The sequence below is a fragment of the Hirundo rustica genome, chromosome 1, assembly GCF_015227805.2.
Source record: "Hirundo rustica isolate bHirRus1 chromosome 1, bHirRus1.pri.v3, whole genome shotgun sequence".
NCBI classification, from domain to species: Eukaryota; Metazoa; Chordata; class Aves; order Passeriformes; family Hirundinidae; genus Hirundo; species Hirundo rustica.
The window spans coordinates 138,718,940-138,744,296 of NC_053450.1; the positions used below are offsets into that span (position 1 = coordinate 138,718,940).

General features: G+C 39.9%; 1 long non-coding RNA gene across 1 annotated transcript; it reads left to right on the top strand.

Moving 5' to 3' along the window:
* The first annotated feature begins 12,366 nt into the window (after nt 1-12,366).
* LOC120749874 (uncharacterized) lies at nt 12,367-24,823 on the top strand. The gene is made up of 4 exons (XR_005699805.1): nt 12,367-12,489; nt 13,404-13,512; nt 23,289-23,394; nt 24,451-24,823. It is a non-coding gene; the product is annotated as an uncharacterized LOC120749874 (long non-coding RNA).
* The last annotated feature ends 534 nt before the right edge of the window (nt 24,824-25,357 follow it).

The window sequence follows — 25,357 nt, forward strand, 5'->3', positions numbered from 1 at the left end:
CACTCAATAATGCGAGTTTTCTGAAGAAATTATGTCTTAATTAACAATTTTATTGTACCCGAGCCTTATTGAGTCCTTGGTGATAGCTGTGTAGATCATCTGAGACTAATTCTTACAAAAGAATAAGTGTTGAAATGTGCATTGCAGTTCTGATAATTGATTTCCTCCTCTCCTTCTCCAGATCCCACCGTCATAGCTCTAGGGAGAGGGATGGAGCACTGAGTGCGCCGTGCTGACACGGCCAAGGGCCAGAGAACTTGTTGCATCAGACCCCTGGTAGAAGATTCCTAAGCAAGAAAGTCTCATCTTCAAAGCAGAATAGCCCTTCAGATGGGCTGAAATAGGGCTGACTAAACTTCAGGGGTTTCTGCATTCTCTTGGACTTCTTAGTGTTTTCTTTTCCTAATGAGCAGGGGCGGGGGGAAGTGATTTCTCCTCTCCAAAGGGATGACTTTGTGGTTTTTTGTTGTTGTTGTTTTTCTATTTTTTTTTCCTACTTGAAGTAATAAAATAGCATGTTTAATTTTTGAGGCAATTCACTGGATAATAGGATTTCAGGGTTACTGCTTTTATCCTTCTGGAAAACCAGTGTGCGTACATCCTGGGTAGAATTAATCCTTTTTAAGGTACGTGTTTTGCTTTTCCTATAAACTAATTCTCTCTCTTGAAAGGCAAGGGAATTAAAATTGAAACTCGGGGAAAGACTATTTTCTGAATGTGTATTTACTAATAAAGTAGTTACATGTCCTACATATCCCACACCATCTAGTGGAAACTTTTTGCATCAGCAGTGTGAGGTCAAGGACCTGAAGGAATTGGGAATTTTCAGAGTGAGAGAGACTGAACCTTTTCCCTCAGCCACCATAGAAACAGTGCCACATGGATTAATGATGAATTTTTACCCCATCTTCTTGGAAAACACATATAATGGTTAGTTATTCCAGAAGAAGGAACCTACTCAGGAATATTTGCCCTTATCATCAACAGATTCTTACTGAAGCCCTTAAGGACAGATCAAAACTGGAAAAATCAGGTTTGGGAGAGGAGTCAGGCAAAAGGTCTTCAGAAGCCTGTGAGTTTTGGGTGGGGACTGGCCATGCTTTATCTTCTGATATCACATGATAATTCTTACAGAACTGATTTTACAGAAATACTTTGGCTTTGCTAGATGCACTCAACTGGTGTGGTAGCCTTGGTTAGGAAGGGACAGCTTGTGAAAGAACATTTTGGATGGGCTCTGATTCAAGCATAGGGCCTCTGGTTGCCTCTGGCAGTGGTGACCCTGCCTGTGCATCTGACTTCAGGAGGCCACTTCTCTCTTAAGTGACCACTTTGTCATCTCTGATCCAATGGCTGCAAAGCTGTACAGACAGCAGCACTTAGCTGCAATTGCAGGGGTAGAAATGCTATCTGATCAATGAGCTTGTGTGGTGAAAAAGGGCGAGACAAAGAAACTTGGATTGAGTTTAAGACTGGATCTTTAAATCTAGGAATCACTTTCTGATTCTTTATACTTCCTTTGCTGTGCATTGAAATATGGATTATGGTTTATCATTTAACATCACCCGAGCTTTTTAACCTAAGAAATTCCAATTACTGATATTGTTCTTAATTAGTAATGCCTTTGGTTCATCCTGACTTGTAGCTTAGACTGGTAGCATTTCATGTCGTAGGTCACGGGTTTGGCGTAGAGTGTCAGGAGCTCGTTGTGTGAATTAAGTGCGTGCGTAGATGGATTTTGACATCCTCTTGTCTGGGCACGTGTGCTTCTTGGGATGGAGTCAGTAGCTCAGGTGGTCTCTTCTGATGTGAGGGGATGGGTCTCTGTGCTACACAGCAGCTTTGTTGTTGAGTCTACTCTTGTCTACCATGTGTGTGAAGTTCAGAGAAAGATTATCATCCTTCTACATAGCTCTCAATTAGAAGGACTGTTTTCTTCTGTGAACAGGATGAAGGTGACCCAGGCAGAGAGAACCAAGAAAAGAAAACCATTAATTCAACACTAAGGCAGTTAACTGTTTCCAAACTGTTAAATCTAATTTATTGAGGAGGATTTTTTACCAACTCTGTGTTTAACAGGCTTGTTTTTAATAAATTATGAGCCGAGAATGTGTCTGATGGCAAGGGATGCTGATTTGGGGGTCTGCAGATTAGAGCTTGCCAGCACTTATTTGAAGGTGCGACTCCGATATTGAGGGAGAAGACACTGGCTTGCAGAAAGGGCAATCGCTGGAAAGTAGTTGCTAAAATGGAGATCTGTCTGAAATGGAGGTGGCTGCAAGAAGTCTGCTTTACTGGACATACCCAGACACTTTCTGGTCTTTCAAAGTGCTGTGCACTACTGGTTAAGAAATAGTCTTCTAGACTTAAAGAACGGTCTGGGTTAGACAAGACTGTAAGGATTACCTGGCATGGGCTAGGACACCTTCTGCTACACGAGGCTGCTCAAAGCCCATCCAGCCTGGCCAAGAGCACTTCCAGGGACAGAGCCACAACTTCTCTGGGCAACTTGTTCAGTGCCTCAGCATCCTCACTCTTCCTAATACCTAATGTAATCCAATCCTATCCTCTTTCAGTTTAAAGCTAATTTTCCCTTTTCTTATCAATGCATGTCCTATTTAGAAGTCCTTGTCTAGCTTTCTTGTACACCCCCTTTTAGTACTGGCAGCTGTTCTAAGGACTTCCTGAAGCCTTCACTTCTCCAGGCTGAACAACCCCACCTCTCACAGCCTGTCTCCACTGAAGATGGGCTGCAACCCTCTGATAATCTTCATGTCCCTCCTCTGAGCCCACTGCAGCACCTCAAAATCCTTTTTATTCTGGGGCTCCTTTCAGGCTCACAAGAACAGAGTAGGAGTGGTAAGGATGCCCACACACTTGGACATTACAGTAATATGTTCCCATCCTCAAATCTGGATTTTGTTTTGAAGAAGAGTCCTTTCTGCTCTAAACAACTTGAGCTAAGAATAGAAGAAGAAATTAAAAAAAAAAAAAAAAAAAAAAGAAAAAAAAAAAAAAAGACCAAGTTGCAATAGTTGCAACTTGGTCATTCTCCAAATAACAATTGTTGTCTCTTCCTGTAGCAGTAGCAGAACACATTTGTAGAAAACAATCCCAGCTGTAACACAGAGTCTGTGTTTAGACAATAGCCTGAAGAAAAAAAGGATTTTCGTTCAGGAAGAAATATCATACAGACTGGCTGCAGCAGAAAATCTACATGACCCTACAATGAAAACATCTTTTTCTTTTTTCTCCTAACTAGAGGTAAAGGGTTTTGAGTCCAGGAGAAAGTAACTCCCCCCAGCTGTAGGTTTCAAATACGTTAATATGTGTGTGTGTGTGTGTGTGTGTGTATATACTGTTGAAAGGTATATAGCTAGATATATAGATAGATATATACATATAAAATTTACATGGCAGCATGTCTGTGGACTACTTTTTCTTTCTTCAAATACAAATTGTATTTCCAAGAGAATTTTCTGTTTTACCATGTATTTTTTGCACAGAGATTTCTGAAGAAAAATTAGTGTTGGGAAAAATGTGCTAACCACAGGTTTCAAATGCAGCAGCTTGGTGGAATTGAAACTGCCTGTACTTTGATTTCTGTACCTGAACACGTACTCTGATATGGAATTGTCACCCTCTGAAGAGGGAGGAATTTAGTGGGTGAGAACATGGAGAAGAGGGGTTCTTTTTCATGCCCTTTGTTTTAGAGACATAACTTACTTTCTGAGGGTTATTAGTTTCATACCTTATGAAAGAAGAATTGTTTTCATCCCTTGTTCTAAGTGTGGCTTATTTTTACCTCTGACAATGTTGACTGGAGACCTGCAATTCAATATTTGTAGTGGTGAGCTAATCTGTGTTCTGCTGTGTGCTACCTATTTCTTCTATCACAAACTAGAGATGAAGGTCTATTTCTTTTTTGAAGAAGTTTATAAGTGTCACTATTTGGAACTTTTTTCGTGACTTGCATCAAAATCTCAACAACCTTTTTTTTTCAGGACATTTTACTTTGCTTGTTCCTGTCTCTCTCAAATCACCATCACATGAGCCCAAATATTTACTTTTACAACCATTTTGTGGAATTAATGAGAAATTTTCCACCTCACACAGCCGCCTGCTGTTCCCCACTGAGGATTAAATTCATCTCTGCTTTGTATGCTGAAGTGTCTCAGGGTCTATCATGAGCATCTGCCAGATGGAAAAAGTCTGTCAAAACAGGAGAAGTTTGGTCTCAGAATGCTCAGAGCTTTCCCCCTCCAATGTGTTCTGGGAATGGATTTGCCAAAGCAGCGTCCCCCAGACCACAGGCAGCCAGCTGGGCTTTGCTCTGGGCTTTTAGTTGGGTGTCAGAAGGTTCTTGTTTAAAAGTCACATTCTTCATAATTTACAGGTCCTTTCTGAATACATATTATAAACTCCTGCTTAGTTTTTATTGGGCACCTCTTGCTATAGATTTAAAATAACTCAATTTCTAAAATTGCCTGAATTGGAAACTGAGTGCTTTCATGTTGTGATGCTAATTCCAAGCAGAGATCTGGCCACTGTAGCCTGTGATTCTGCTGGCTGCAGTTGAATTCTGAAGCATCCCAGCGGGGGTTTCCCAGTACCTTGGGGGCTGCTACTTGAGCTAAGGAACTTTGAAAACCTCAGTTTGGCTGCCTCCAAACTGGCAAAGCCCTGTGAAACCTGCATGTTCTAAAAGCCCCAGGTGGTGAGTTTCGTTGTTAATGTGGATACTCACGGAAGAGTTGTTTTCCTCAGTGTCTGCCTTTTTCATAATAAAGTGCATTTTAAAATTCAGTGTTTAATGATGGAAGTGGGAGGAGTTTGAAGAAGAAATCAGAAGCATGAAGTCCTTCTGAAGGTATCTGGATGCCCCTGTCGGTAGCCACATTTTAGACTGATTTCCAAATTCAGTGTATGTTATCTCAAAATGTATCATGCCTTTCTGCCACTTCAGGGAATGCACAAATAGTGGATCTGTATATTCTGATTTATAGGGAATGAATGCCTTGCATTTTTTGTACAACCTTGGCATCTCACTCATTCATTTATGGACAGAAAAGCAATAGACTTCTCATTTCACATGTTTCACATTCTTTTATGGAGCAGAAAGAAGGTTGTGATGAACTGTTACAACATCTTTTTTAATGCATATATAAAATCATTATGCTGGAAGTTTAGCCCAGTAAATGTTTCAAGGATGGCTAGGTACAAGTTGTGTCAGCATCAGTCAGTGGTTCTGTGACACACAGAAATATTTTTGACCTCAGCAGTTGGCATAGGAAACTTTTTCATTATTTTAACCTCCTGAGTGTAACTTTTCACCAGGTTCTGGAGGAAGCTCATGAATCTGTGCATGACCCCTAACAAGCAAAAAGTAACATGACTTTTCTGGAGAGAGCTATCTATATGTGCAGATATGGCTGTTCTTTGGCTTGCTCAGAATAGATCACTTGATGGATAACTCTGGCTTTGCAAAACAAATTTCTGGGAGGTCAAGATGGGTGAGAGTGATTTACTCAAAGTAGGAATTGAAGGAGATTTATGCTATCTGTTCTCTCCACGTGGCAGCTTGAGTTGTGCCTGGTGACTCCACTTTCTGTAATAGATGTGGGCGGTCCTTGTATTTTTTTTAGGATATTTTCTCCTAGTTTTGTCTTCACTTGTTTTCTCTGCAGGAGAGGCACAAAAGAAAAGGTTTCTAAGTGAGTTAATATGTTTCATGGATGGCTAAAATGAAATCCTTTGCTGTGAAAGCTGTTATGTTGTGCCTTCCTCTCACCCTGCCTTTGATGCATTTAACACATCTGCCTTGTTTATTTCTGAGCAAATATAGATTCAATTTACCTTGTGGCTCTAGTTATGTTCATGTGTCTCTTTTTGGTGCCCAAAGGCCCAAGTGTGCCACCTGCTTGTCAAGAACTGAACCTCTCAGCTGCAGGACATCCTGCATTGATCTCAGTGAGGAAAATACATTTTATATGAGTTGTCTGTTGAATATTTTAAATAATTTATGCACAGGAAGAGTACTGAGAAGGGATGTGTATGATCGTGGCATAGAGAAACAGGGATCCTCTCTCCCTAGATTTGGGGAGAAAAATGATCTTGAGTTTCCTGCAGAGCCCCAGAGTGCTGAAGCCACTGAAAGCTATGGACAAGGATGGAGACAGGGCAGCTGTCACAATGCTGCTGTGGCCTCCTGCTCACTGCTGCTTTGGGAACAGCAGTCCAGTGGAGGAGCTTGCCAATGCCTCCTGCACTGGATTCTGCAGGGAAGGCTGTGGAGCAAATCCCCGTCTGGAGGGAGCTCTGAGCAGCTGCACAGCTGGGAGGCTGACCTGGTGTTACAGCTAAATAGCAAAGGGGCTTCACTTTTTTCCCATGCTTGCCAGTAATTACCTGCCTACGGTTTTCATTGCTGCCCAGTGTTAGTTTGTTATTTTTGTGCTGGAAGCCCGTGTCAGTAGCTGTCCTTTCCTCCTTGGGTACTTTCCAAAAACCACTTCAGCAGTTACAGTTTGTTTTCTTTTTTGTCTTTCCATTCATTTAGTAGTTTAAGATAAAATAGAAATAAATTAATATAGTTCACCATGTTCTAGATCATTGTTAGCATTTAAGAATACGTACAAGATAGACATTTAAATCCTTCTACCAACAGAAAGAAATTGATTGAGCTTCTGCTGCAACACCAATAAATAACTGGGGAGAAAAATATTACAGTTCACTAAGCAAAGTAATTAGGTCAAAGGATCCTCCTGAAATGCATTTAACTATCTATTACCTTACAAATAAAATTTTATGTTAAAAAGTTTAAGAATAGGAAAAGTTTGAATCTCCTGCCAAAATCCCATTCAAATGGGTAAGACAACCTATTGTAGGTAAAAAAAATGAGTTTGGACAAGTTCAATTTTAATCTGTAATCTTATGAGAAGAAATAATACTATTCTGGTAGTTATAAGGCAAAAAATTGTGGATTTCTGTCTCAAGGCAATATTTTGTTATCCTTAAAATACATTGAAGAATCAGTGTTTAGTTACTAGGCTTGTGATATCTTAATTGTATTGTACAAATGCATATTTAATAAATGTTCATCTTCAATCAACTGTGTGATTTAATGAAGAATTGATTCTGCTACAAAAATAAAATTATTTTAATAATTTAATTTTCAGAGTCAGACTGTAAACTCTTAAATGGTATTAGCTGTGTCTGGTTTTGTCAGGTAGTCAAGGAAAGTTGCCTGACTTAAGAAAACTAAAATGTCTAAATATAAAGTGTAGAAATATCTGATTTTTCTTACCAGCTTATTTACCAATAATAGTTATTCATTATTATTATTAACCAGGCTTATTAATCAACTCATCTTCTATTAATGATGGTATCACTAAATTTATAGGAATAGTGTTTTTTTTTCCCTAAATTTTATCTCTGTTTTATTAACTGAGATATGCTAGAAGTAGTCTTATGTGGGGGGGGGGGGGGGGGGGGGGGGGGGCCGGGGGAAATGTAGCTCTCTAAGACTAGAATCCATATTCACTTTTCCATTTCTATTTCTCATGTTTTTATTATTTATGTTTCATAAAACCAGAACAGACAATTTAAAAAGTGATTCTGTATTTTACCTGCAGAACTAATTATGAATTCTCACTTAGTGATTTATAGGTACAAAAATGTGGCAAAGAATCAGTTTTACCTTTGAAAAATCAAACATGGCCAAGGAATTTTATTCATTACCACTGTATAAACCTGGAATTTATAGACTGAAATTATACTGATGTTCTTTCTGTCTAGATGGTATCTGGGATGTCAATTTGGTTTGTGACTGACTGGAATCTTGCTCGTTCTTCTGGTGTAACATGTTACAAAGTTATAGAAGCATCTTTTTCATCAAAGTTAGCAGATGAACCCAGGAAACAGATTTCCTGAATAGGAGGTTGCCAGGTGCTTGTTGCAAAGTTTGGAAAAGAACGGATATTGTGAGTTATGCAGGATTTCTGTGGTTCTGAACTTCACAGCAGCACCACACTGACACCCCAGCTGTAGTGAATCTTCTGCTCAGCTCCAACCCTGAGCAGTTTTTCCAGGACATCACCAACCCCTGCTTGCTGAAAAGGGGATCTCCATGCCAGCCACCCAGAGGTGTGTCTGGGAGCTTCACAGGGTGCCAGAACCTGCTCACAAAAATCAGTGCTAACCTTTGTCTGAAGTGGCTGTTCCTGTGTGAGCCAGAGCAAGAGCATCACATCAGGCTCCACAGGATGCAAAATGCCCTTGAGGCTGTTTATTCTTCCTCTTTCCTCAATTGGTCTCTGTTGGTCATCCAATGACATATTCAGGCTTCACATCAATAGAGAAAGCTGAAGCATTTGATGGTTGTGCCTTAAAAGCTTAAGGACCTGAAAGTATTATCCCAGATGAGAGGGGGTGCTGCCTAATCCCATTGATATAACCAAAAAACAGACAGGAACACCTGTAAGTGCAGATGTCCTTCAAACAGCATTTCTGTTTCTGACAGAATTCTAACCACAAATTATCTTTTGATTGTAGTTTTCAATAATTTGACAGATTTTAATGTTAAATGGCTAGACTCTCTGCCAGGTACCAAAAGTCTAGCCAAAAGTTGTGGTTCACCCATTATTTTGAAATAACTCCAAAAATTCAATCAAAAGCAGAAGCAGGAGTTCCTTTTTTTTTTTTTTTTTTTTTTTTTAGTGTTCATGTACTATGTATCGAAGACGCGATCCCCGTTTCTATCAGTTTGTAAAGAAGAGAAAAATGAAGACAAAATAACTCTGCTGAGCTGTTTGTACTACAAAACCCATTCCAGTTCCCTTTCATGGCCAGATGTTCGGAGTAGTTCTGCAGTGCATTTTCAAGGAGGGGGAGGAAAAAAAAATTGTACAGCTTTTTGTGGTTGCAGATTTCTTCCCTTTACTGAAACAGTGAGACATGTAATGGCTGTCATTTTGAATAAGATGGTGGTGAATAAGAGTAAAATAAATTGAAAAAAATGACTTGGGGAAATTTGAAGTATTTGTATAATTAATGTAACAAAAATGACTTATTTTTTTTTTTTTTTTTTTTTTTTTTTTTCCCATTTCTGAAATGTTTTACAATACTCTTGTAAAATTTAGCGGAGGTAATCTTTTGGAAAGGTAAAACATATAATAAGGGAGAAGAACCTTCCTAATAGCAACTTTGGAAGTGCTCAGGGAAAAAAAATGTTCAGTGAAAGGTGGTGTTATAAAATTAATTATAGAAAATTTTAGAAGATACAAGAGGCAATAAAAAAATTTCTGGTTTCTACAAATGAAAATTGGCAGTAACTTTGTTAGTTGTAGAAAATACAGGGTGGTGGAAGGATAATGCCAAATGAAAAAGAATAAAAGCACTTTTCCCCATTGATATTAAGCATCCAAATAACTAGAAAAACTCTTTAAGAACCCCGAAGGACCCCTGTAGATAACATTTTAAACCCTGTTTAGCCCTGTCCCTGTAGACTTGTGGAGATAATGACACAGTTCAGGAAACTGCCTCAGGACATGCTAGGAAATTACAGGCACTCAGTTGTAAACTAAACTGTTAAAAACGATCCTAACATGTCAAGTGAGAGAACATTTAGGCACCCACGGCTTTGCTAAGTGTGTGTAGTGAAGGTTAGGGAAAAGAAGTGATGCTTTAACCAGAGGCACGGTGGTGGAAGAGGAGATGCTAATTGGTTAGGACTCAAATTAAATAAATATGTATATATACACACTTTTTGTTTTCTGAAGGAAATATGCACAGCAGCCTCAGAATTATCATGAAGTTTTCAGCATAGAAGAACAGCAGTGTGATTCTGTGATTTCTTTTAAGATATTCCAAACTGGCTTTTGCTTTTCATACAAAATTATACCTGCCAAAATTGTCAGACAATGGCACTATTTACAGTATTTTTTTTTTTTTGCAGAAGAAAACTTTTTACTTTTCCTTTTGAAGCAGAAACCTGGAGCTGGTGTACACAAAAGATCCTGTTTTATGTGCTTGTCAACCATTACAGCTTTTATTGCTCTGAAAAACAGTTATTGTGTTTATGATGGACAGAAGTCACATAAAAATAGATGAAACAAAGTTTAATACACATTACATGTAGGAATACTTTCTAATAGGGATATAATTATGAATTAAAATCATACTCAAAAGAAGCTGTATGCATTTTTTGCTCTTATCTTTTCATGGCCAAATGCTAAATAAAGTGGGGGAAATCACCACTTGTAGCTGTTTCAGAAGGTAGAGAAATTGTATTTAAAGGATGGAAGTGAACTTGAAAAGTAATTGGTTTTAGAAAAGCATCTAAAAGTAAATATTAACCTGCTTTCTGTACCTGAGTCTTGCTGCCTGTTTTGAGTTCCTAATAACTTTTGTTGATGAGATAGACTTAACTATGTTTGTGTATGTAATTTTCTGTGTAACTATTATTTGAGCAAAGTTTGCATAAAGCTCAGTTTACTTCATAAAAGAACCAAAAACAAAAAGAAAAAAAAAAAAAAAGCCCCCAAAAAGGAAAACAACATCAATTCCAGTGATCCCTGAAGTCTAACTTTTGAATATTCAAGTAAATTTTATGTTATGAGGAGCTGTCACTACTTCACAGCTATGGATGCCAAAGCAATTATGTTCGCAAACCTTGAGATGAGTCTGGTTTTTTTACCCTCTCACTTGGGAGCAGGGAAGCAATTTGGCTGAATATTTAGGCAATTAATGTTGAAATTAGCTCCAACTTCTCATTTTTGAGGAGTGTAGAAAACTATAATTACATATAAATGAACTTTCTGGCACTTCATAAGAATACCATTTTCTGAATCAGGCATTAGCTCTAAAATGTGTGTGGAGGTAGGAGCAGGGCTCTGGCAATCCTGTCCCTGCCAGAGCTGGTGCTGTTGGGAGGCAGGCAGTGATGGAATCCAGCCCGAAGTGTCTTGCTGAGAGCACCCAGGACCTTGCAGCTTAGGGGCAGAGCAGTGGCGACCGAGGAAGGTGATCTGGGAGATGAAATTTTTCTGACCTACATTTATGCTGCTCCTTAGACTGCCCTCCCTTTGGAAAGAGGCTGATCGCTCCCAGGTGACTTCTCCAACGCTGTCATGAGCTGTTTGAGTTAAAGTTTTGTGCAAGCATCCCAACTGTCGATCTCCTTTATCCCCCAGAAAGTGGGATCAGCTGCCAGGGTGAACTCTGTCTCACTAGAGCAGAGAGGTGGCAAGGCATGACTGTGGGAAGGGGCTTGTGTTCAGTTGTGCCAAAATGCTTCTAGTGCTTTCGAGAAGGTATGTGAATGTTTGTAAGTGTTTATGTCTCCCAAAGTCTAGAAGGAAACATCACAACATGACAGAAGGCATACACCTAAGGTCAAGAGTTTATTACTGTTGAATTTCAAAGCCCAGTAGAGAGGCAGGGTATCTAAGGAAGGGTTAAATTATCTGTGTAGGAAGAATTTTAGGCAAAGAAACAATATGTCAATTGCTACTCATTCTAACTTTACCAATAGTGATGTGAATGGTGACATATGAGGCTGTCTTGGCCAATTCTCTGGTTATAATTTGCATTCTAAGTTTTTTTTTTTCAGTTTGATGATGAATTGGTGTCCAGGAGCAATCAAAGAATAAGTACTGTGACATTAAAAATGTAATCTATTTGATAGTTGGCTTCCAGTCAGTGGCAGCAAGGAGCTATTGCATCACTACAGGAGATAAAGATCTGACGTGAGTCACAGGATATTCTGTATTAGAAGAAACCCACAACAATCATCAACTCCAGCCCTTCAGTGAATGGCTCATCCAGGGACTGAACATGTGACCTTGGTGTTATTAGCACCCTGCTCTAACCAGCTGAGATAATCTCAGAGAGAGTTATTACTCTCTAAATTTTAGATTCTGTGTTGTTTAAAAGGTGCTCCCAATCCCATAAAGGCTTTTAAGTTGGGAACACTTGAAAGCTCCATTTAAAACCTGCTCACCTAACGCTGGTCTTACGAATGGCAAGAGAAAACTTTTCTAAGCCTGCTGAGGAGTTTGCTGTCAGTACAGGCTGCCTTAGCTGCTGGGTAGCAGATAGGTTAAGCAGGGGGTGGTGGAAAACAGCTTAGTTCAAATATCATCTCTGATTTCCACTGAAACAGGAAGGCTGTAAGTGAGAGTAATTTGCACACATAGGAGTTGGGAAGAGTAGAGGGAAGGAAGTTTACTGAACTTGGGTGAATCCTCAACTCATTCTCCTCCTCTTTGAGTATCCCATGACATAATTACCATCAGCTGAGGTGAGGAGGTTAGGATAGTCACACAAAGAAATTTAGATATCTGCCTTGAGATATACAGCCAACACAGTTAGAGTGTCCCAGGAGCAACTGTGGAGCAGCTCTGTCTTAGGACATCCTCCGGCATGCCCTAAACCACCAGAGATCTGGGAATGTGTTTGCTCCAAAACAGAAAGGGGGATTAATCTTGAGTAAGTATAATATTGGTACACAGGTTTAATTTGCCTTATAACATCCTTTAAACAAGAATTCACATTTCCATGTGTTGGCTTTGAGATTGCAAGTTATATTTTAATGTAATTCTCCTAAAGACTTGGCAGGCTGGTAAGTAGTTCTGTGTTTAAGGAATGAGGTGTTGTTTGGTTGCAGAGCTTACTATGAAATACATGCTTTGTGGTGTGTAGCTATTTCAGAGTTTAAATATAGATGTTTTTAAAAACAATGTAAGTTCTCTATTTCTAGTAGTAATTTCCCTTTTTGTCGTTTAGACCGATCTGAGTGACTGTAACATTTTCTCACCGAACACTAATCATATTGCTTTTAGGTGCATGTGGTCCCTGAGACAAGTGTGGGGGGTTTGTATTGTTTTGATATTTTTCTTTTACTAGAACTAAACCAGTGCAGCATCAGCCTTACTTGCTAGTGACTTTTTCGGTTCCAGAGCTCATGAAATATGGCTATGAATTGTTTGCAGATATATGAAGATCCCTTCACACTGATGAGCAAGGAAGGAACTAATACCATCACATTTGTTATCATCAATGACGCTAAGAAAGATCTTAATCTGATTGTTTGGACTCAAACAAACCTTGCAGCAACCACTGCCCATTCTGATCCTCTCTCACTGTTGGTTCCTAAGGTATCTCAAAGAGATTGTGATGCTCATATGAGAAACAGAGAAGATATTTCTGTTTTTCTACTCAACCTCGCAAATCACTTGGCAGAAATCAGTGAAACATTCCAGCACGGAGAAACAATTCACAATTTTTAAGGGATAGAGGTTTGCACAGTTAGGGCTTACATTGTTTTAATACACCATGCAACACTGGTGAAAGTGGAGACAAATGATCATATATTTATTGTTCTGCTTTTTTCATTATCTCAGGGCTAAAATAAACCCCAGGCTCTTGTGGCTAATATGTTATTCCTCAATGCTAGAACTGTTCCAGGCAAGCTTTTTATATGGATTTGAAATGATCTTCTAAGAGGCCCAGGTGAGTTGTTCTGTTTAGTTGATTTTTTTTTTTTTTTCTTTTAATCTCATTAGAAGCATTTGGTTTGAAAGTGGGACACACAAAACAAAAATAAACCAGGCATTGGACTTTTTAGCATTAGAGGCTAATAGCTTTGAATTTGGAAAAGATGGAGTAAATTTCAGACAAATTTTTATTACAGGCTCTGAAACAAGTATTTTAAAAATATATTAAAAATTGGTCCAACTCTGAGTAAAATTGTCATATATTAATATTAAAATACAGAAAAAGCAGTCAGTATTAGCAAAGTAGACGTATGTCAATATTGGCAAAATAGACATATCACTGCATGAAAACTGTGATATATTTATTCAGTATCCCATTATATTATAGCTTTTTAATGAATTATGAAAGCATTTTGACTTAGCTGTTTTTTTCCATATTCAAGAGAGTGAAAGTTTGACTTTTGTGGTTAAGTAGGCTCTGGTGATTAAAGATTTGATTCCCATTTTTGCCAGGCACATTTTGCATAACCTTGGCAAAGTCATTTCATCATTATATGATTCTTAGTTCCTCGCTGAATTCTTAAGGACAATAATGTAAAACCTGTAGCCGATACATTATTCTCTTCAGGTGTAAGTTTTTCCTCTAGACACCTATATCTAAACATGAGTTAATTATGGAAGAGAATGAAAGTCCATTTTGGCCAACAGTACTTGCTGAAGAACAGCAGCCTCATAGTTACATAAGGTGATATATAATGTTAATAGTAGCCTGACTGCATTTATGAGAAATACTGTGAAAAGCTTTTGACTTCCTTTGTTTGATCAGAAGAATTTTTATTAATCTTTATAAGTGATGAAAGGAATTGTAGAACTTGCCAGTTTTGCATGTAAAATGTAGTCTGTAAGGATTTTTAGTATTTTACTTTATTCCAAAATACCTGTGATCAACCAGACTATGAGTTTATAAATACATAATTAATTTTAGTCAAGGAATGAGCAGATTAAAAAAAAAAAATTGGCTTTACACAGTGACTGGGCAAATATTCCTCTGAAATCTAAGAGACTGTGATTGATGTGAAGCAACAAAGAGTAAAATATTGAACACTGTTGCATCAAAAGGCATGAATACTTTATGTAAATCACTTCCTATTTTCCAAAGGTTTAATTTTCTTCCTGTCTAGAAGGAAGGAAGGCATGGAGATGTACAGTGTTGGCAGGAATAAATGGTGGATGATGCTTTCAGGACCTTGCTCTGTGTGGAACTGTAGAGATAATGGGTTTTGCCAGTTCTGGATTTGGGGCTGATTCTTTGTTGCATACTGCATGATTTAGTGGTGAGCACAGTTGTTCTGGGTTAACAGTTGGACTCTATGATCTTAGAGATCTTTTCCAACCTTAATTATTCTATGGCTCTATAATTTTATGATCATAAAACTCGGTAAGAAGTCACACACCGGGGGAGGGAGCACAGTCAGGCTTGTCTGGTGGTGCCAATAGGTTTTTGGTATTATTTGAATGTTGTTAGTCTCTGTACACACAGCAGCACACTCAGAAATCATTGGTTTCCAAGGAATCTGTGATTTGTCTCTGACCACAGGAAGCGCTGGTCATCTCCATCACCCACGACAGCCCCACTCTGCAAAGTGCAGTACACAGATCCCTTGCAGTTGTCCTTCATGGGCCTGGTGGTTTGTCCTTCTCTGCATTTTCAGTTCATTTTATGTGGAAGAAAGAGCAGGGATGGGGGTTGCTGTCAGTGTGGCTGTGGCACAAGAGCTCATGATGACATCCTGGCCTGGTGGGTGAGAAGAGTTCTTAGGAGAAGGGTTTCCATATCTTGTTGAAAGCAGCAAGGTGGGAACTCAGTTTACCTCCTTAATTTCTGGAGCAGAATTAGTGATCCAAGAAAGAATATTATTGAGCTAAAAAGTTGTCTTTACTATTGTTTCATAGTAATTAAAATCCATAACTAACTGAACAAGGTTATAAACAGTTAATGAAATCAAGAGATAGGAATGTTTTTTTAAGGAGTTTCATGTGTGTATTCTGTGTAAAGAATTTTTTATCTCTCTAGCTAAACTGTCTTTTTAGTTTTCTGCTCTTAATTTGAACTTAAATTTTCTTTCTGTGAGTGGTTTGATTATATAGAATTCTAATGATTTTTTTCCTATTGTAGAACAGCCATGCATTAACAGTGCATATTTACAGTCTACAGGAGGCTGAATACCTGGAGAGGAAGTTTTCTTAGTTTTATATTCATGATGTTTTATTTACATCTGTGTAACAAAGACCCACGTGGTATATATCTTCTGAACATACATATTACTGAAAATTATATGTACATATGTTGCTACCACAGAAGTGCATGACGAGTCTTTAATTTCCTGACATACCCTTCAAGGCACAAACCAGTTTGGAGGAGGGCTGGGCTACAATCACTGGAAGTTGCTACATCCCAGTGAGGCAAGAAGGAGTATTTCTGTTTCCTCCCCTAATGTGCCTGTGCATGCTTCATCCTGTTGCTGTTCTCTCCCTCCTTTGAATTCAAGCTGATAAGAGCTGTGGAGTTCTCCTTGGGTTTCCCCTGGGCTATCTATGAGGACAAGATTTGAAAAACTATAGTAAGTTTGTGGCATGTTTGATCATATTTATGGTTAAAGTTAGTTTTATTTTCTGAAATGCTGGTGGTGGTTGGTGACAATCTGGAACAATTAGGTGCTGTTCTTGATAGACATGGGCAAAAGTGATGAACTGAAGACGTTTATGCTTTAAATTGTTGATAGACAGCAAACCAACTCAGAACTCTTCTTATTTCCTGTAAGGCTCTCGGTAATAGCAATGTACAAGGTGCAAAGTTCATATAGCCAGAAGAAGGTGCAGGTTTGTACTAGCTCCCACCACTCTGAGAATAGATTTCTTCCAGCTTCCTTAAAATACGGGAGGAGCCGTGTGGAGAAATCCATTTGGCTGTCCTTTTAAAATCAGAAGAGATGGAGAGATTTATCTGCTGCAGATAAGCTCTTGTTGTATTGTACAAGCACCTGAATAATAATGTCTCTTTGCGGTGAGAAGGAGCTGCAGGATTTCATCATAGGTTTGCCCAGCTGGTGAAGAGGGCTTCAAAGATACATTGTCAAGGGAGGGGAACCACAATCTACTCCATTCCTCCCAGTCTGATGCCAGTGCCAGCAGGAGATGCCCAGAGCCTGGAGAGGGATCACGCATGTCAGCAGCAGGGCACCTGAAGAACAGGACAAAGGAATTGCTGCCACTACAGCCAGTAAGTTGCTGCATCAGGGGACCAAGTTAAATGTCTGTGCAAACACACGTAGCATGGGGAATAGACAGCAGGAGTTAGAGATGTGTGAAGGCTGCAGGGCCGAGGTCTGGTTGACATCAGTGGCCAGATGGTTCCCATGGCTGGAGTGGTGAAATGGAAGGACATGGGCTCTTTAAAAAGGACAGGCAGAGATGAGGAATGAGCGTTGTTCCCTGTGATAATGACCAGCTGGAATGCGTGGAGCTGCACCTGGGGATGGATGAGGAGCTGACTGAGAGCTCTGGATTAAAGAGAGGGAAGGCACAGGCGACATTACAGTGGGGGTCTCCTACAGGCCACTTGACCAGGAAGACTGAGTGGGTGAGGGTCTCTATAGACAGACAGGAGCACCCTCACATTCACAGGCTCTAGTTCTTATGGGAGACTTCAACCACCCCAACAGCTGTTGGAAGGACAACATAGCAGGACATAAGCAATCCAGGAGGTTCCTGGAACGTGTCGTTGTTATCTTCCTTCTCCAAGTGACAGAGGAGCCAACGAGGAAAGATGCTCTGTGTAACCTTGATCTCACCAACAAGGAGGGGCTGATGCAGAAGGTGAAGCTCAAAGGGCAGACTGGGCTGCAGTGGCCATAAAATGATGGAATTCGAGATCCTCGGGGCAGCAGGGAGGAAGCACAGCAAGTTTGCTACTCTGGACTTCAGGAAAGCAGGCTTTGGCCTCCTCAGGGATTGGCTTGGTAAAATATTATGGGATAAAGCCTCGGAAGGAAAAGGGACCCATGAAAGCTGATTAATATTCCAGGATCACCTTCAAACTCAGGATCAATACATCCCAATAAAAAGAAAATTATGCAATGATGCCAGGAGGCCTGCATGGATGAACAAGATGCTCCTGGACAAACTCAAACACAAAAAAGAAGCCTACTTCAAGAGAGTGGAAGCAAGGACAGGTAGCCTGAAAAGAATACAGAGAGATTGTCCGAGCAGCCAAGCATTTGGTTAGAAAAGCTAAAGTCCTGATAGAATTAAAGCTGATCAGGAATATCAGGGGACATCAAGGGCAACAAGAAAAACTTCTACAAGTATGGTGGTGAAAGAAAGATAAGGAGAAAAGTAGGCCCTCTCTGGAAAGAAATGGGATTTGGAGAAGGCTGAGGTACTCAATGACATTTCTGCCTCGGTCTTCACTGACAGGTACTCCAGCCACACTGCCTAAATTGCAGAAGGGAAAAGTGTGTACTGGGAGAACAAGGAACCACCTGCTCTAGAAGCAGATCAGATTTGAGACCACCTAGGGAAAGTAGAAAACATAATGCCTGTTTTGAGAAGAAATATGAAGAGGACCCAGGGAACTACAGTCCTGTCAGTTTTACCTCAGTGTCTGGCAAGATCATGAAGCAGATCCTCCTGGAAACCATGTTGAGGCACACTGAAAATTGGAAGGTGATTTGTGACAGCCAACATGGCTTCACTAGGGGCAAATCATTCCTGACAAATTTGGTGGCCCTCTGTGATGAGGTAAAGGTGTTGGTGGATGAGGAAAGAGTGACTGACACCACCTACCTGAGCTTGTGCAAAGCATTTGACCCTATTCTGGAGGTTTCCTAGCTCAGGGGTTTGGGTGACAGAAGTTGGGTTACTGCTCAGCCTGTCACACTGGTTTGGGATGGACTCTGCACTGTTCCTGGTGGGCAGTGAACATTTTCCCGCCTGTGGATGTTACTTTTGGCAGAACTTCTGTCTGGAGTGGTTCAGAATTTGGCTCATTGTATTCTAAAAATCCTCACATTTGAAATCCTTGAACAGAAAAACAATAATAGTTCAAAAACTTTTCTGAAGGAATGAGATGGAAAGAACCACCAGAGTTCCCTCCGCAAATGTATAATCATAATACTTCCAGATGGCTCCAGTAATTTTTCCCCATCTGTAAGTAGCAAGCTGGGAATGAACTAAGCAAAAGGTAAGGCAGCATGCTTCCTGTCTGTTCTAACAGGTGATATTTGGTAGGAGACAGAGAGTCAAAGGTTCTAATAGAGCTGTCTGACAAACAGCCTGGCACACTCCTTGGCATTGCCACAGGAGTAGCTTTGGAGAAAGTGATGGTAAGGGTCTTTTTTCATGCTGTTCTTTTTCTCCTGGAAAATGCCATTTGACAAAAATCAAATTTCCAAAAAATATTTCAGTAGTGATGCTTTTTTTTTTTTTTTTTTTGTGCTGGTAGGGGGGAGCAGCGAGAAGGGAAAGAGAAGCAGTGTCTTGTTACACTGAAACACCAATTGCAAGGTGGTATGAGGTCACATGAGGTTTCTAGATTTGTACTGCCATTTATATTTTGTGTGTATGCTCCTTGAAGCTAAAATCACCTGAAATTTAAAAAAAAAATATTGCTTTTATCATATACAATACTTTAACTTGCCTGAAATCCCATAGAATTGTTTTATTTGCCTCAGAAATCCCTACTCCTGTTAATCCTGATTTGGAATGTTGACAATTTAAAATATAAATAAATGAAAAAGAAAAAAGAGTGGAATTTTCCGCTGAGATGAATCTCAGTTCTAGAAAATGTTTCTTCATCTCTGTATCGTTCAAGTTTTGAAATATTTAAGTGGGTGTTTGCTTTGTATATCCAGTATTATCAGGCTAAGTGCAGACTACCATGTCATAACTTTTCATCTAATTAGATAGTAATTATCCTTTTGTATTTGTTTTAATCTGCATCTAGGATGGGCATTGCAAAAATGTATAAGCCTCGCCCTTTTTGAATTTTTCTTGTGAACGTGTGCCAATTGATTAAACCTATTGATTTAAATCTTCATCCTTGCTGAAGACCTTGGAATTGTGCATTGCCCCTGTATCTGCTGCACACCGTCAGCCATTGAAAGGATTTATACTCAGAGGGCCTACTTTGTAGGTACTGCCCCTGTCCCAGTACAGTATTATTTGGTGACTTTTAACAAATCCAGATTAGTAATGCTGAGGAAGGGGCACTCTCTTTGTGACAGCAACCTGTGGTGGGTTGACCCTGGCTAGACCAGGTGCCACCAAATCTGTTCTATCACTCTCCTTCTCAGCTGGACAGAGGAGAGAAAATATAATGAAACATCATGAGTTGAGATAAGGACAGGGAGAGATCACTCACTGATTACTGTCACAGGCATAACAGACCCAAACTGGAAAAATTAATTGAAGTTATTATCAATCTAAAGGTCAGAGCAGGACAACAAGTAAGTAAGAATAAGTAAATTAAATCTAAAAAAAACATTTCCCCCACCCCTCTCTCCTTCCCAGGCCTAACTTTATTCCCAATTCTCTACCACCCATCTCCTAGCAGTGCAGGGAGATGGGGAATGGGGATTATGGCCAGTTCATATTCTGCTGCTCAGAAGGAAGGAAGAGGGGTCCTTTGCCTGCTCCAGCATGTAGTCCCTCCCCCTGGAGCCAGTCCTCCCCAGACTTCTCCAGTGTGAGTCCTTCCCACGGGCTACAGCTCTTTATGAACTGCCCCAGTGTGGGTCTCCCATGGGGTCTTTTCCATGGAGTGTAGTCCTTCAGGAACAGCTTGCTCCAGCATGGGTCTCCCACAGGTCCTATCAGGAGCCTGCTCCAGTTTGGGCTTCCTAGATGATCATAGCCTCCTTCAGGCATTCACCTGCTCCAGTGTGGGGACCCCCGTGGGCTGCAGGGACACACCATGGTCCTCACCATGGGACTGCAGGGAATTCTCAGCTCTGGTACCTGGAGCACCTCCTGCTCCTCCTTCTTCACTGACCTCAGTGCCTGCAGAGTTGTTGCTCTCATATATTCTCACTCCTCTGGCTGCAAATTACTTCTGCCCAATAACTGCCAATGCTTCTGCCCAATAATATTGGGCAAATTACTTCTGCCCAATAATATTGGGCAAATTACTTCTGCCCGATAACTTAAATATCCCGGAGGCTCTACCCCCATCACTGATGGGCTCAGCCTTGGCCAGTGATGGGTCCAACCTGGAGCCAGATGGCATTGGCTCTATCAAGACATAGCAGAAGCTTCTGGCAGCTTATCACAGAAGCTACCCCTGTAGCCCCCCCACTACCCAAACCTTGCTTGGAAAACAAAAAACACGGGCTCAGACAGCAGTTGGTTTAGATAACTCTTTTTCAATTAATTGTCTTGTATGCAGAATTTTAGGAGATTGGGGTTTTTTTGTCTTTGGAAGGTTTCTTTGTACTTCTTCAGACCCTGGTGCAAGAGTGAGCCTTATGTCCAACTACTGCCATGTCAGGTGTGGGGTACTGATTATGGATGGGAGCTCGCTAAAACAAATTTGCTGTCTGGAGGGGGAAAAAAAAAAAGTCCCATGAGCCCTTAGCTGTGCCTTTCATCCTTCTGCCTGTAATTTTCTTCTGATGAACACTGTGAAGCCCATAGCTGAGAAGTACAGCTCAAATGTAGAAGCACAAAGGACTGGAAAAGAACTGTGGAAACATGAATAGTTGGTATCACAAAAGAGGCCAGATGTATCTTTTTTCTTTTTTTTTTCTTTTTTTTTTACCTCTTTTCCTGGTTCTGATATTTGCAAATTCCGCTTGGAACAGAGCTTCCTGCTGAAGTGTGGAATTTGTCCAGCGTGGAATTAAGCAATGCACTGTTGCCTTGAGAATAGCACTTTAAAAACTGAAGGACTTTGACAGTGGACCATATGGGAATTCTGAAACTTAGGTGACTAAGGTCAAAACCCGTGTATGCTAAGCACTTGACAATATCGTCATTTGAAACTGGAGGTTTGCAACATTTTGTGGAAGGAGATCTGAAATTAACCATCTGTCTTCAGAGTCAATGCAACTCTCTCTAGAGTTTTCTATTTTAAAGCCAGAGTTCTTAGAGTCATGCTGGTAATTCAATAATGTGAGGTTAAATTATTATGTTTTCAAGTCAATGTGCAAGTATAAATGAGTAGTGATAGTTTTGTCAAATAAAATTGGGACAAAACCTACCAGACCACTACTGAGGTGTAGTCTCACTGATGGGTGGGCTGGAGTTACAGTCTGAAATTGCATTGCTGTCCATATCAGAATTTTTACTAAAGATTTTCTAAGCTGAGCTACCTAAAAACTGGTCAGGACCTGTATTTGTACATGGATAAATCTGGAAAAACAAATCATTTGCAGCATATCCTGGGTGCATTTGAAATGCTATCTTTTGAAAATTTCTTGCCATATCTAGACTTCCAGCTTTGCTGCTGTTGGCTTGCACAACCAACATTTTTTTTGGTGCATTTTTAGATTTTCACTCTTCTCAACCAATTTCCGTTCTCTGTGATATTCTCCTCTTTTGTGCCTACCTTTCTTTTCCATTATTGCTTCTTCTGCTCTTATTTCCTTTCTGTTCTTCCCTTTTCATTAGCCCCATAGTACTACCCAAGCCAACAAAAATCTGATGTTGGTGTTGGCTTCATTTCAGCTCAATGACAAACTTGTCTCCTTGTGGTTGCCTCTCTTTGTCGAAACCTCAGTAGCAATGTAGAACCAGCCCTGAGCCTGGGCTGGCCGAGGTGCTGTGCCTCTGAGCCACATCTGCAGAGTGGTGCAGCGATGGAGATGTAGCTGTAGAGCAGGTGCAGCCTGAGCTGATGAAGCATCCTAATCCTGTGCGGGCTCCAGTCCGCTGGTTTGCTGTCATTCCCCCAGTATTTGGCATAAGATTTTCATGCTTTTACTATTTTATCTAACGATATTAAAACACTCATACATAACATATTATGTGAATGCTAGTAGATTTTTTTTTTCTCCTCTGAATATTTCCCATTTTCATTTAAAGTTAATGATTCACAAGTAGTTGAGGAGATACCTTAGCATATCCTTAGTTAATGCAATGCACAGTGCTGGTGTTCTTGACTTCCACTTTGCTGCTGCTGAACTCTTTCAGTCTGAGCTGTGTGTGTGTATTTTTGACTTTGTGTTTATCTGACTGCTAGTCTGTCATGACACTGCCACTTATAAGCAGTAATTCGCTGAACTTGAATAATCTATGTTTTGAACTTTCTGACCAGTATTTTTAAATGGGGGCAGAACTGGTCAAGGAGAAAAAACATCCCTGTTCTTGACAAACTGTGTAATGCCATTGAATAGGCTAAAATTAGCCCTGTCATTCTTTTTCTTGCTTTTAGGCATCTCAGGGTAATTATAATGGGAAAAACCAGCCAAGCTATAACTCAAATAAGCTTAGGTTTTAAGGCAATTTTTTTTAATGATTTGCCTTTCCCTCTAAGTAAAACAAAGATTATAAAGATTAAGTTAGCGGTTGCTTTTTCTTGCAGAGAGCATCTCAGGTAAAAAATGAACCAGTGGTAAATTAAAGGCAGGTATTCAAACAGAATAAAATGATAATCAAAAAGTGGACCAGACTGCAAATGCAGCTGATGCTCGGGAGGGTTGGGCCGAGTCCCATTTCTGATGTTTTGGTTAGTTAAAAGCTGTGATTATGTTCCACATGAACTGCAACTTCGTATTTGTATTTTGCATTTATTAGCTATGTTGTGAAGATGATACAGACAGAGACGAAACTGTTATGGAGGATTTGGAATGGAACAAGCATGCTAATGAGCCTATGCAAAAATGCATCTATTAGCCAGATGGTGAGTTACACAGACATTAGTTTCTGTTTACCATCTGTTTAATCCTCTGAAAGAGGCAGGAAAGGAGCTAGGAATGGTGTAGAGGAACAGCAAACAGTAACAGTGTAGTAAGTAACCTTCACAATATGTCCTGAATGTCATTTCTCTTAAATAATTCAGTGAAACACCTCTTTCTTGTGTCTGGCAGTAGATATCAAATCGCTGCAAAGTCTCTAAGTTTCTCCAATGCTTTGTTCTCCACTGCATCCCCCTTTCCCAATATTCCCTCTAAAAAGAAGACGGAGCTCCTCAACATGAGCAAAACACTTATCATGGTTGAAGGCAAGTTACAATTAAAAATAATAATAATTAAAAAACACTTTAAACTGTTATCAATGTGAATCACTGGGAGGAAAAAAAGGTCCTGAATGTAGAGAGAAAAAGACCTTAAGATCAACTAGTTCAATGACCTCCTCAACAAAAAAAAAGTGTTTTTAAAGCCTGTTTGCAGTCTTTAACTTCTCAATTTATGCAGTGACAAAGTCAGGAAAAATAATTGCCAGAAGTGTTATTGAGAGAGGTCTCTATTTTAGCCTGAAACTGGAAGACTGATTTGATTAATAACTCAGCTAAGATTCAATGGCACCTAGAACTTATTTTTCCTTGTTCACTAGAGGGTAGCAGAGAGAACAGTGAGAGCGTTTCAGCACAGGCTGTGCTCAGCAGCAGTGAGTTCACTTCCAAGCTTCTGTACTCTTAGACTAATCTAGCGCCCTTCAGGCTTCTTGGTCGAGAAGACAGGGGGACATTTGATGCTATGAGTGTAAACCAACAGCATAAAACTTAAGAGCATTCTTAATGTGATTTGATAAAAGTAAACTCATTCTTGGTTGTAGCGCTGTTAATAATTGTTTGGGGTTTTTTTCAGGGAGTAAACATAAGCATTGTCAAGATGCACATTCTTAAGGAAACATGTTTTTAGGAGCACTATCTTTTGCATATGGGATGCTGTCATATTTATGTAGGCAGATAATTTTAAAATAGTACCATGACCATAGATGGTTACTTCTCTTCTAGGCTGCATTTGTGGACATTCCACTGAAATAGATGCCTGTGGTCCAAAACCTCCTTCTGCCACCACATTAAATACCTGACAAAACAAGTCATTATACTGTATACCAATAATGTAGACCTTCAGCTTCTACTGCATTAAAATTAAACAGATTTCAGTATGAGTTACCTGTACCCTTTCTGGGCTGCAGCTGTCCAAAAGAACTTTCAGAAGTTTTGTTGAAGAGCAGTCTTCTACTGTAATGGTACTAATAGACAAGAAAAAATGTTTCCCTAAAGCAACACCCCCCACCATCAATATTTATTGCTGTGTCTGCTCTCTAGCATTTAGGATTTTAAAGTTATGCAGTTTTATGAGATGTTGTTAAAGGTAATATTATGTGATTGGGGCTGATGTTGTTACTATGTTAAAAATCACCCTTTCCCCCCCTCCCCAAATAATTCACATTGTAGGTTGCCTTTATTTGCCTATGATGTGGAAAATAGAATAATAAAAAAATTGCTTAAAAATGTTTGTCCATCTCTGTTTTATATAGTCACTTTGGCACAAAGTAATAAAAAGGGACCTTTCATTAAGCAGTTCCTATTTGCAACAACAGGAATCATCTGAACTAGTGTTCATTACCAAATAGCACTTCACGTCCAAAGAAAACACCCTTTAGTAATCTCTCTGCATTGTGCTTGTAAAAGAAAAGTATGGACTGAAAAATCTGTGTTGCCATCCTCCCCTCCCCCTTCCTTTCCCCACACACATGCAAAGATGTGCCCACAGCCCCTCACAACCTTTGAAGGTTTTGTGTGTGCCTTCGTGCCAGCCCTGCATTGCAAGTAGTGAGGTGGGAGGACTTCTCTCGTGTTACCCAACTTCATGTTCCACCCATCAAGTGATTTCTGTAGGGCAAATGAGTATTTG